The sequence below is a fragment of the Lynx rufus genome, unplaced genomic scaffold (assembly GCF_022079265.1).
Source record: "Lynx rufus isolate CCGP_SWC_20201006 ecotype Redwood Valley unplaced genomic scaffold, mLynRuf1.p SCAF_3, whole genome shotgun sequence".
In the NCBI taxonomy this organism is placed as follows: Eukaryota; Metazoa; Chordata; class Mammalia; order Carnivora; family Felidae; genus Lynx; species Lynx rufus.
Window position 1 is genome coordinate 201,584,392 of NW_025814845.1, and position 12,864 is coordinate 201,597,255.

Here is a 12,864-nt window from a genome sequence, read left to right on the forward strand (position 1 = left end):
ACATTTAACCGACTGAGCCACCCAGGTGCCCCTAATTTTCTTTAAAAGAAATCACAGCTTTATACAAATGGCCTCTTTGACTTTCCAATATTATTCTTTAAGCCAATCAAATGGGCAATAGATTCACTGGCTAAAGGTCTGAAATAAATTAGGAAAAATTCAAATTCAAGCATAAACCATCCTTATGTTCCATAATTCAGCCCCGAGGGCTGTGACAGCCCAGGACCATCGGTGACCTGGGAGAACAGCTTGGCATCTTTTAGGCCATCGCACAGCGTGGGGCAGACAGCATGGAGCCACGGGTAGGGCGTATTTTCTCAGTTGCTGTTGGATGTTGAATTTATTCAACACTCCACATGTCTTACAGAAATACTGGCCCCTTTTCACGTAAGCATGATCCACGTCAAGTGAAGATGGCCAAAAAGAGCACTGGCTCGATTGTGTCTGTGATGTGGCATAAAAAGAAAATCTCCACAGGAAAAACGCTGTGACGGTAATTTGGAGCTTACGGGCAAGAGGGCACGTGCCACGCTCAGCATCCACACCCCGGTGCGCGCTGGGCTGGCCCGCAGTAATCTGCTGTCTCAAGTCGGGTGAAAGAGCTCGTAAGAACCATAAATGAGGAGCTCTTCCCTTCCTCAGATCCACTGAGAGCAAGTTTTAGTCACAAGGGAGCAAAGGCGAGAGGTGCCATCTCACACACGTATCAATGATGCCAACAGCTCGATGATTATTAATAATAGTTAGCTGCCTCAGCGATTCATCTGTGGTGATTTGGAGCCAACGTGTTCTCACCTACAGCTTCTATAATGTTTACAAACTATTCAAAATGTTCACCACATCTTACTCCGTTCTTGAAATTAGGACGCGCAAAGTCACACGCTTGCTTAACCCGTTTTTGCGGTGGGGATCCCGTCTGTGAGGTGCAGAGCGCCACCCGGCCCGGGGCGTGCCCGCCGTGTCTGATCTGTGCAGTCACCGGGGCCGAGCTGTGTACTCTACCTAGATCCTCCTCTGCCGGCCCCGGAAAGCTGATGCCCGGCTGGACCAGGTCCCCGCCCTCTTCCTCTGCAAGAGAGAGAGAGAGTCACTCTTTAATACATTTCAGGAGTGGATGGCAGTTAGCTCAGCGCGTCCCCAACACGCCGCACCCCCAATGCCCAAACACGAGAGATTCGCGCCTCTTTGCTCCAAGGGCACTGCTCAGAGGTCCCTGCCAAGCTGTAACCTTGGCACGGGCGCCCCCTCTATGAACACAGCACTGGAACGTGGTGCATGGCTGTCCCGTGCAGGTGTCCACCCGGGCAGGGCGTCCGTGAGTCTCCGCTATACCTTGGGTTTAATAAATAACAGATAAGAAGTCTGAGCTCTTCTGCAGATTTATTAGACTTCGTCTGCAGAGTCGGCCACACTCTGCTTCCATCCCCCCCGCCCCCGCCACCTCCAGCCCCTTGAATCCTGGGTGAGCGTTGCACTGCCCAGGATGACACTACCTCTCTTGTCCATAAAGTTCTACACTGAGGCTCCTTCAGCAATATTCAAAGCCTGCAGTTACCGTGTTCACGCCTAACATTAGTTAATCTTAAGGTCGACATCCCAAACATGAAATCTGTCTCCTTCTGTTGGGAGAACACGTCAGGTCACCGGCACTGATGTTCAGTTGCTCAGTGGCATATACTGCAAAAGCAGACAGCATGTGCCTGCAGTGACATCATCACGTGGGGGTAAAAGGTCTTGGGGGTCATCTAGCACTGCCCTTCCTGCCCAGATGGGATGGCAGGGCCAGGGAGATGCAGGGACCTGGGTTCTTTACCCAGCTGGCCCCTGGGGCACCGGATTAGAGCAGTCTGCTGCCCTAGCCTCCGCCTGGGTTGCCCTAGCCTCCACCCGGACCCCCACACCCAGTCAGAGGTGAGAGGCATAGCTGGCTAATCTCCATACGGAGACAGGCAGCTTCAGGCAAGGGCTCTTCTGGGCATACGTTACGTATGTAGTAAATACATACTTTGGCATATATCCCATAAATATAATTTTCCCACGTGCACTTATGCAGGCTTCCGGTGTTCATAAGTTTTAAGGCAAATAAATATCCCACGCTTAGATCCTGCTAGCAATATTAAATATGGTTAACCATGCTGTCGCCTGCAGAAGGGTTCATTCGGGTACATTGTGATCGAACCCACATGGGCTGTCACCATCTTCGGTTCAGCAAATCAGCATTTTCCGTACGTTTACGGGACGTTAAGAAAGGCAGATGCAAGGCTGGCAATGAGAGATGGTCCCGAGGCGACGGGCACTTCTCACGCAAGCCTGCGGTGGAATTTCATGTTATGGGATCTTCCGGCCGTTGCTTTAAAAGTGACATGTGTTATACTTTTGTACACGAGTGGTGTGTGAACTGGGTCAATCAAGTATTTACAAGACAGCTCACTAAAGTCACTTAACGTGATTTGACCACGCCCCATTTTCCCACAGCAGCAGCGACTTTGTGCACTTTGCAGCTGTGTCTTCCTGCTCGTGACCGGTCTGCTCCAGAGCTGGCCCGTCAGATGAGCACGTTAGGTATAACATTAGACCAGACACGGCTGTGCTTTCGTCTCTTTAGAGCTAGAATGCAACGGAATGCACACTTCTAATTAAATACAGTTGCCATGGCGACCGTGGTCACGCAGCCCGGGCGGCCAACTTGGAAGCAGTCTGCATTAGTTGGGGAGGAATGGAATTAGGAGAATAAACCAAAACAGCCAGCCTCCGCCTGCAGACCTCGTTCGCCTTAGCTCAGACACACACGTACACAGCAGAAAGCAACACAGGGCAAGCTTCCGCAGAACGGACTGGAAGGGTGAGTGGACGCTGAGCCGGCTGTGGAAATCAAACGCACGAGAGGCCGGCCTGCAAACACACCAAGCACACGCAGGCCGCCGACAGAAAGCTCACACGGCACTCACAAAGCTTTAGCCGCAGCTGAACACGGGGCTGTCGCATTATTTCGAGAACATTCCCCAGGTGACGGTGAGTGGGTTTGAAGGTCGGTCCTGACTTTTTTTTTTTAATATTTATTTATTTTTAACAGAGTGAGAGCATGAGCAGGGGAGGAACAGAGAGAGAGGGAGACACAGAATCTGAAGCGGGCTCCAGGCTCTGAGCTGTCGGCACAGAGACCGACTCGGGGCTCGAACTCACAGACCCCGAGATCACGACCTGAGCCGAAGTTGGACGCTTAACCGACTGAGCCACCCAGCGCCCCAGTCGGTCCTGACTTTTAAAGGTGGGAATGATTAACTGCCGATTTTGCCTCTGCTCTTGTCCTTTATCAGACCAAAACTGAACAAGGCCTAGAAGCAGGTTAACCAGGCGAACCCTCCACAGTTAGAAAACTAGGATATGGGTTGGGGGTAAATGCATTCAAGCTTTCTGGCTCTGGTTTGCCTCCTAGCTGATAAGGCTTCGCTTCAAGTGTGTGTGGGCACAAGCAGTGGCTCCGTCCCGCCTCGCCCAACCAGGCCTTGTCTTTCAGCTTAAATGTGTTTTCACCGTATCTGCACCATCTCCCAGCCGGAACCTGACCCAGACGGCAGTGCCGCGGAGATGCACGGGCAGTGCCTGTGTGCCCGCCGCCCTGCCGTCCCCGGCATCTACCCTGGGCGCCATCGGATGTGCGACGGACGAGCTAAGGGGGGCGGGCCACACCGTCCTGCTCGGACACCCGCTTTCACAGGCCTTGGCTTCGATCCCTGGGCCCGATCCAGGGACACCTGCATGCACATCCTCTCGGGGATCTTTCTTCTGGCCCCGTCCGTGCTCGGGAAGGGAACCCTCTGCCTCACCAATGTCACTAAGGCAAATGTCACCTGGGAAAGAAGCGTGGGCAGTGTGTTGGGCCAGCGGCTCTGCTTGCTCTGCACCGACCTTCCGAACCTGGTGGCCGTGGGCCGCCTTGGCCCAGCGTCCTGGCTTTGTGCCTCCCACGGCCAGGAGGGGCTGGAGCGGCACAGGCTGCGAGAGTGAGAGTGGTACTCAGTGCTAGAAACGAAATGCCCATCTGACATCAAGTGAAAACGTCCGTCGCGGTTTCTTAGCAAAAACAGAAATGTGCCACAGACTGAAAAGTTTTAGAAGCCCTCCACCGACATATTTACACGCACGTAATGAAGTCGGTCTTCACTGCCATGACCCCTGAAGGGACACCCCTAACTTGGGGCTGTGAGCCTACAACCTCTCTGACTAGACTCACCTCACAACTTATTTTTCTGTCATCCTGAAAATGACACCCAGATCAGTGCCATCTGACACGGGACCCAGTTTCTGCTGCGACCTTGGGGCGAATCGTAATCAGGCCTTTGTGTGACCCTGTGTCAGTCATGCTTCTCCAGAGCCAACACTTAATTCTACGTGCACGAGGCGTGTGTCTAAGATGAGCACCCGACGCACTTGGGTGCGGCCACTGACGCGACGCGACACGGGCACGTTCCCTCACGTCTCTGGAATCACCTGCGGACAAGGGAGGGGTCTGAGATCATTGGGGGCGACACTCAGTAAAACACAGGGCATCATGGCCATTCCATCAGGCATCATGGCTTCTACCCCCCCAGTCACCGCAGGAGTGGTGTCAGCACCATAAGACTCGCTGGAAGGGAAACTGAGGCAGCACAGCATGTGCCCACAGCCAGTCCTCACAAGCAGGGTCAACTGGTCGCAGCATGGACATTTTCCAGTGAGGAACATGAGGCCCAGAGAGGCTGAGTACGTGACCTGAGGACACACAGCCCCTGGCAGCCCCAAGTGGTTCTGCTCCCTCTGTCATGTCTCTGGGTCCCTTCATGCCTCCGCCATGACCTGTGTCTGATTCAGAGGGGCTTCTGCGCTGACCTTCCTCAAGAGGAAGCCCGCTGTCTTGAACTGGTATTGAAATGAGGTAACCCCCCTGAACAAAGGGGCTGAAGAGGTGAGAGAGATGATTCTGGGCGGGTGAGGGACACTTAGGCTCAAGGGTGCCCAGGGAGACAAACTTCAAGAAGTCCAACATTCACGGAAGTCGGTGGACACCTGCTCATTTCTGCTATGATGGATGCAGAAATCGGGGTCTGAGGAGGGTGGGTGATGTCCCTGGAGAGTCCCGTTGAGCCCAGCCTCTGGCTCTGCAGTTCAGGGATCTCTCAGGCCGCGGCGTGGGGGCAGCTGGCTGGAGGCGTGAGCCATGAGTGACCCTTCGTTTCATAAAGACCCCACCTGTGAATTCTTACTGCGAGGCTCAGAAAAGACACATGTGTTCAACCTCTGGGTTTTAAACCTGTGTAAGCACAGGTACAAATTACACCTTTGGGGAAGGGAATAGTTGTCTCTGAATCATGCTAACTCGGAATCTACAATAAGGAACAGGAAAGGCTTCAAAACAGTAGGTAGAAGGGAAAACAATGTTTGTATATGAAAAGGGAAATTGCTCATAAGAAAATATTGGATTTCTCCGCATAAAGGAATCCAATACTGCATTACCTCATAAACAACAAGGAAACAAAATGCCACGTTTTTATCCACTGTGCTTGGCACTCTGCCCCATCTCCCACTCCGTGCAGTGTGTGTGTGTGTGTGTGTGTGTGTGTGTGCGTGTGTGTGTGAGCCCTGCAGCTCCCCAGTGGCGGCGGGAGGGCAGACGTGTGTCCTGACCAAGCTGACAAAGGCCCAGAGCAGCGAAGCGACCCTCCTGTCCTCACCAGAACCGTGACTCCACGCTGCATGTTGGAGCACAGCCCTTTAGTGGGACAGCCCCGTTCCCAAGCGTGACCCATGCAGAACCCCAAACTACAGAGCAGAACTGGGGTGGGAAGCACGTGAGGAGGGCTGTCCGCTTCTGAGCCCTCTGCGCTGACGCCCACGAGGCTCCTCTGCACAACCACAGGGTTGAAGGGCGCATGTGGCAGCCCAAGAGCAACCAGACGTTGGAAGCTGACTTCATCTAAGCGTCTGAAGAAGACATGCACTTTCTTTTACTGCAGGGGCAGGAGGCTCTGCTCTGATGGGAGTGGAATTGGAAGATGTGCTGTTGTGTCTAGGTTTCAAACTCTGGCTCATGTCCCCAAAGGCCATGCACTGCCCCCACACTGTGCTCAGCTGACCCCAGGTCTTCCCTTGGGGTCAGCCCCACTACCGGGCTGTTCTGTTCCTTCTGCAGCCCAGGGGCCCATCCCAGCTCACAGAGGCCTCGTCCAAGTCATGGGGCGCCTTGCCCTCGGGCACTGCTGCCTCTGTCCATCCAGAGCCTGCAAACTTGTGCTCTCTCACTGTCTGGCCCCCCCCCCCCGCCTTCTCCACCCCACCAGTGTCAGCCTCCCTCCGGAACGCCACCCGCGCACTGATTAAGGGATGGGGACAGGCGAGGAGGCCGGCGGTCAAGTCAATGAGTCTCCCTGTGAAGCTGAGTTTCCTGGCCATGTGGCTGCGGTCAGGAAACTCCTCATAGACAGAAAGGGCACAGCACAGGGCCTCGCAGAGTCACTGGTGTTACTGGCACGGGCGCAGTGACACCCCAGAGTGCGAGGCGGCCCCAGGCTTCAGGCATGACAATTGGCAGCTGCTTCTAGGACCCCGTGAGCTCCACTGAGAAAGTGAAGTAACCACAAAGTTCAGCAATCCAACAGTCCGCCCAGTTTCTAGAGTCTTCCAGTCTTTAAAAGTTTACTTTAAAAAAAGCATACTCAAGCCTACATTTTAGCCGTTTCCCTAATGACAGGATTTGAAGGCTGCTTAAATTAAGAATTCATTTCTGCTCTGTTAGGACAAAGACACTGATTAGCCTGAATGCTCGCTTCCCCTTCTTCCATTCACAGCTGTGCCATCAGCCGCTACCACAGTGATTACTAATGGCTTTTCTTTGAAAGCCATAGAAATGCTCACGATTTTATTTTGGACCAAGGATCAAGTCTCAGCAGAAGCTGCCCCTAAAGTCTGCAGAATTTTCACTAATAGTTACATGTCACCTGAGTCAGGCTAAGAGAACAACTCAAAGTCACTAACAAGGCAACCCCAACTCTGCCCAGGATAGTAACGGCTCTCAAAGCAGGAGACAGCTGAGCAGACCTTGTGTGGGTATTGGCACTCACAGCCCTGGCTCTCAGACCTGGCGGCTTATCAAGTTAAGTTCACCACAACCCCACCACCGTGCACTCACATAAATCACAAGACCGTCTTCCAAGGAGTTCAGTTACGACCAACTACAACATCCACTTAACGTCTGCATTTCTCTGGACTTGGGGGGAAAGATTTAAAAATGCTGAAGTGAAAAGCAGACTGTTTCTGGTTTAAATATCTGAAGGCTTTGAGATGAAACTATACCTGTCTGCTGTGAAAGTTGAACATTACTCACTTCAAAAGTGGCGTCAATTATGTTTTATATAATATGTTTGAAGTCTACATTCCAAATGCACGCGGAGTTAAATCTTTTGCACCACCTTCTGTATTTAATAAGGTTTTATGCCAAAGTCTGCATGAAGATTTGTCCATCATGTTTAAACTGGAAATATTGTTTTACAGACAGAGTGAGGGGCATTTTTATAAAGCCTAGAAAAACCTGGCCTTCCTCCCTCAGGTTATTACTGCCCACACCTACATTACATGAAAGTCTCAGAGACCAGCATGAACACTGTGGGGACCAAAACTTGTTCTTTGTCTCTGACGGGCAGCTCATTCTGACGCTGGCTCATGAGGAGTCCCTAGCCAGGGCCGCCGCGTAACATACAGGACCCCCCATTACACTTGAGTCTCAGATAATCAAAGAGTAATTTTTTTGTTGTTCTGTCCCATGCAGTATCTGTTGTCTATCTGACACTCAACTTTACCAGGGCACTCTGTGCTTGCATCTGCTAAATCTTGGCTTGATTCCCCCGAGGGGCTTGTGGGAGATGCTCAGCTAATTCCTATACTTGTAACTATTGAGACGGTCAGCCTCTTTATCCAACCAGTAGCCCTGGCTGTGGGACTCACAGCTAACTTACCGAGGGCCACTTATTAACCCACTGAGCCGGCGGGGCCACCCTAGCTCCAATGAACATCAGTACCGCTGTCGCCCTCATTATCTTCGCCACCTCGTTTTACCAACAACCCTGGCATTTGCCGTGGCCTGAATTCCAACCTATGTCCTCACCCTGTTAGTAAGTCCACACTACATAACAGCACGTAATGACCCACCAAACCCACGCACACCACAGAGTTAACCCAAGTCCATGACCGCTCACAGGAGCCCTTTCAGCTGCTCTAATGACTTCAGGACTGGCAGGATGATTTCACCTCAACTCAACGTCACCATTGAGTCTGGGATTAACAAGCAATCTATTAACCCTAAATCAACAATGACGAGATATCATCTGAGAAAGTACATTCCGAGGCCCGGGCGGGTTCATTTCGTGGCACCAGGGGCCAGTCTGGTGGGCAGGCAGGGTTCAGAACCACTAACTTAGTGGAATGAACAAAAGTAATTCATCCAAGGCTCTGATCCCACCCTTTCCTTCTCCAACTAAAGCCAACAGAGCTGGCATCCAACCCCCCACAGGTCAGCCGTGGCCAGCGTTCCTGGGCTGCAGGGACACCCAGCCCAGCCCCACAGTGTGCAGGTGCTCCCGGAATTATTGGCTTCGTGTGAAGCTGGGGAAGGGGATCCTCTGCCTGTTACCACCTCCTCTCCCTCTCTTTGTTACACCACCAGCTGTCTGGAGAGGAGTTTTCTAGGCATTTTAACATTAAAAGAAGCCATGATATTAACTTTCAAATACTCTTAGATTGTGTATTTGGCATGTGGTCTTAATCTTCGATACCGGGTGACTATCTGGTGTCTCGCTTTGCCTGTTCACCCCCCGTAGGATGACTTCCACGCCAGCTGGAATGTGCTGTGATGTGCAGGAGGGGTGAGCAAGGAGTCTTTGCCCTGGGTTTTGCACGAGGGACCGCAGGGAAGCAGTGACGCTCGTTTCTTCTCTAAAAACCTCGGCAGCCTTGGCTTTTGGGTATCTGACTGCAGCAGAATGGTTCACTATGGCACAAAGTGTAGACCGTTAGAGACCTTGCAAGTACCTGAGAGATTCCTGATGTAACGCTTGCGGGAGAAGCATTGCGCAAACCCTGTGTCCTTCGAGGTCCCCGCTTTGCTCAGAGGGCAGACTGGAGGCAATTTACCATGATGCTGATTGGGACCGTCGCTGACTGGAGGGATGACAATAGCGACATTTTGTCGTCCTCTAAACCTCCTGGGCTTTCCAGATCTGGTCCACCAGCCCGCAGTCTTTTATACGTATGAAAGAAATGATAAAGATAGTTGCTGTTCCACAGTCTCTGGTAAAGCCTACGTCTGAATTTCTCCTTGTTCACTGGAACGAGATGGTCTGGACTGAAGACGGCAGGGCAACAATACACAGCTTCTGTCCTCCTCCGTCAAACACCGGCGTCTACTCAGTGCCGTCCTTCGTGCGCACGGTGGGAGAATCAGTGCTCAGGAAGACGCCCACGGAGAGCGAGCCACTGGTCCGCTCGGCCGGCCGGTCTGTCTCTGAGCGTCTGCCACGTGTGGCCGTGAAGCCGGCAGCTCTTGTGGCTCCTGTCGCCACAGTCCTCTGAGGTGCCGGCCCACGGTTCGGCACAGAAAACCGCTTTCCAGATATTTAGTCTGTAGGTAACGTGAAAAAGGAGTAGTTTTGTGTGTTTTCTTACCTTCTGTCTGCAACACACACGTAGGGCATCCTGGCATCTAAAGCGGCAGCTTTTGAGCATAACTCTGAGAATGGGTGCGCCCGGGCTCCCTGCAGACCCTGAACACGGTGGGGGGGGGGGGGGAGAGCAGAGACGCCTCACACTGCGCATCGGCTCAGCCTGGGGCACCTGCCCCTCGAGCTCCTTTCCAAGGAAGGGGTGAGGTGGTAGTTGCACGGATGGCATGCCCGTGGTCCCTCACCCACCCCAGAATGGAAACCCAGGCCCCCAGCCCCTGGCGCCCCTTTCGCCCGTTATCTCAGACAGTCAGCCTGCTGTCTCACTCACTCCCTGCCTGCAGTTACCTCGCCTTGGAGGAGGGTGCTTGTTACCTGAACACGGAAATGAGGAGGGTGATCTTCCGGGGTTTTCGGTAACTAACCTAAAACCCTGTAAGGCACGGCTGACATTTAACGTTGTATTAGCTTCAGACCCACAACGTAGTGAGTCAATATTTGCACGCGTGGCCACGCGGTGGCCACGGTAAGCCCCGTTAGCAGTCGTCACCGCACGCCGTTGCAGAAGTCTTTTCGTGAGATGAGCACTCGTACGAGGTGCTCTCTTAGCGACTTTCAGACACGCGACACGGTGTGACTGCCCACGGTCACAGTGCCGTGCCCGCGATACCTCAGCTAGAACAATCTCACGACCACTCTGTGTGGGTGCGGAGACCAGACAGGCCCCACCTTTCTCTCTGGCTCTGAGTCCCCCCTCCCTGTGCTGCATGCCAGCATCAGCCACCTGTCTGTCAGCCTGAAGCCGTGCAGACACTCGGGAAAATACTGGGGAGACAAGTGGGTACTGGCACTACCTCTCCCTGGCTTCTGTGCTGTTCTTAGGCGTTCATGTGCCCACAGTCTTCAGTATCATCCTCAGGAAATTCCTTTCTGGAATTGAAATCCGGGCTCAGAAAAGAGCTATGCCCAACTCGTTCATACTAACATGTAAATGGATGCCAGGAAGCCTTCCCTGAATGCTTGCTCTGCATCCAGTTCTGCCTGTGAGTAGCACCAGGAATTGTGTCCTGCCCCAGAGCCACCGGGCGTCGATTGTAGCCTGTGATGCAGTGGCCTCGAGTCTTCAGCCACTTCCACCCCACCCCACCCTGCACAACAGCCACGTGAGGCCTGGGCCCGTCGGGAACGGGCCAGAGGACCAAATACCTCTAACCGCATCATGTGCTAGTCCTACATTATTAAAATTCCCCCAAAGCATCATTGAAGAGATGATATTTTCATGCGTACTATTTGACTGAACCGAGTATTTTCCGTCAGCATTGCTGCCTCCTTGTTATGTACGAACGCAACACCTGTGGACCTTCGGGGCTGGAGATTCCCACCCAGCAGACACCTGCTGACTGACACTGAGAGCTCGGGGCCACGGTCTGGAGGAAACTCACACAAAAGCATGACTTCCCTACAGTGAAGGGAGTTCAGGACCCGCTGATGCACCACCAGCGGGCGTCCTTCACGTGGGCACGGGACGGTCGGACTTCACCGGGAGAATCACCGTAAAAAATGCATCGTCAACTCCAGTAACGGTTCATGACTTATTATGTTTCGTTGTTACAAAGACTTGAGTAAACCCATAATTGCATGTAAAATTTATTATATAAACCTATACATTAAAATATTTCATAGCCAAAATGTCATATTTATTTTTATTTTCTGAAAGAAAGCAATTTCAAAGGTTTGATTTGTGGGTGGTTGTTTCGGACCCTGAATCTTTGTAAATACCCACTTTCAGGACTACTTAGCCATAAAACTGAACTTTGATCTACAGCCCCAGGCCTAGCCGTTGTTCACTATTCCTCTGGGTATTAATAAAAGTGAACACCGTTTGTGAAAACATGAAGATGAGACTGGTCACCTATCACTCGCTGACAAACCGTGCCGAGGGCATCGTCCCTCCTGTCCGAATACATCCCGCGTCACGGAGACTAGCAGGCGGCCTCTACCGCACCACCGAGGTGGCAATTCGTTGTCGAAGCCTCGGCTTCCGGATCGGTTCCGGTTTAGCAAACTCTGTGGCCCCTGACCTGGGACTAGGCACAGAAGGACGGGGTCACGCTGTGGCGGCCTGGTCACCCAGTGTCACTCAATCACCCAAAGGGCCGGTCCTATGGGCTCCGCGGCGACACCAGGCAAGTGGGGCAGCGCCGACAGCCACCGGGTCCGTCTGCCCCCTGGTAGCGCATCCCAGATCAGCTGCCACAAATGCGCGTGTTCTGACACCGTGCCGTGGAGGGACGGTGCTCACACGGCGGGCTCACGGGCAGCGTGTCTGCCCCAGCAGTTTATGTCCTCTAATGGGAATCCGGAACATGACAGGCTTCCTCCCCCGAGGCACGGAAACCTCAGGAGCTCAAAGGCTGAGCAGTCACCAGACCTGAGGTTTCTGTCTCCCACCTCGGGGACTTGAAGCTCCACCTGCCGGGGTCCAGGTGTGCAGTCCGCACTCCCACTGGGGGCACGGCTTCCGGCCCCTGTGGGGTGAGCGCAAACCTGCCCAATCAGGAGGGAGCACGTCCCAGCCTCCATGACTGGGGTGAGTAAGCTGAGCCTCGGTCCCCCGTCTGTAAGATGGGGGCAACATGAATGTCAAAGGGGTGTGTGATTTTTATTATTTTTTTTTTTAGTTTATTTATTTTAGAAAGAGAAAGAGAGAGGCAGAGTATGAGCCGGGGGGCGGGGGCGCAGAGAGAGAGGGGGACATAGAATCGGAAGCAGGCCCCAGGCTCCGCCGAGCTGTCAGCACAGAGCCCGATGCGGGGCTTGAACCCACTAACTGTGAGATCATGACCTGAGCCGAAGTCGGGCGCTTAATAACGGCGGACTGAGGCACCTCAAAGAGATGAAGTGAGAAAAACCTACGTAACATCCCCGAGCAGACTATGCGACACTAACACACCCTCAACGTCCTGCCTTCTCCTTGAAAATCCAAACGGCTCCCGGGAGAGGCTATGCCCGCGTCCCTTCCCTTCCAGCATGACAGCTGAGCCACCGAGGGAGGTCTCGGGCCACAGCACGGGGTCTGGGTAGTGAGGACCAGGGGACACTGGAGGAGCAAACGGGGAGCGGAGATCCTGAAGATAAAGACTGTGTATTTGCTGATTTTCTACAAGACACTCGA

At 53.1% G+C, this 12,864-nt stretch overlaps 1 protein-coding gene across 1 annotated transcript in view; it reads right to left on the reverse strand.

Annotated features, from left to right (window-relative positions):
* Positions 1 to 1,060, reverse strand: part of DLGAP2 (DLG associated protein 2) — a 177,838-nt gene extending 176,778 nt beyond the window's left edge. Inside the window, exon 1 of the mRNA XM_047091590.1 lies at positions 1,003 to 1,060. The gene's annotated coding sequence lies outside the window, so the exon portion shown is untranslated. The remainder of the gene's footprint in view (positions 1 to 1,002) is intronic.
* Between the last annotated feature and the right edge of the window lie 11,804 nt (positions 1,061 to 12,864).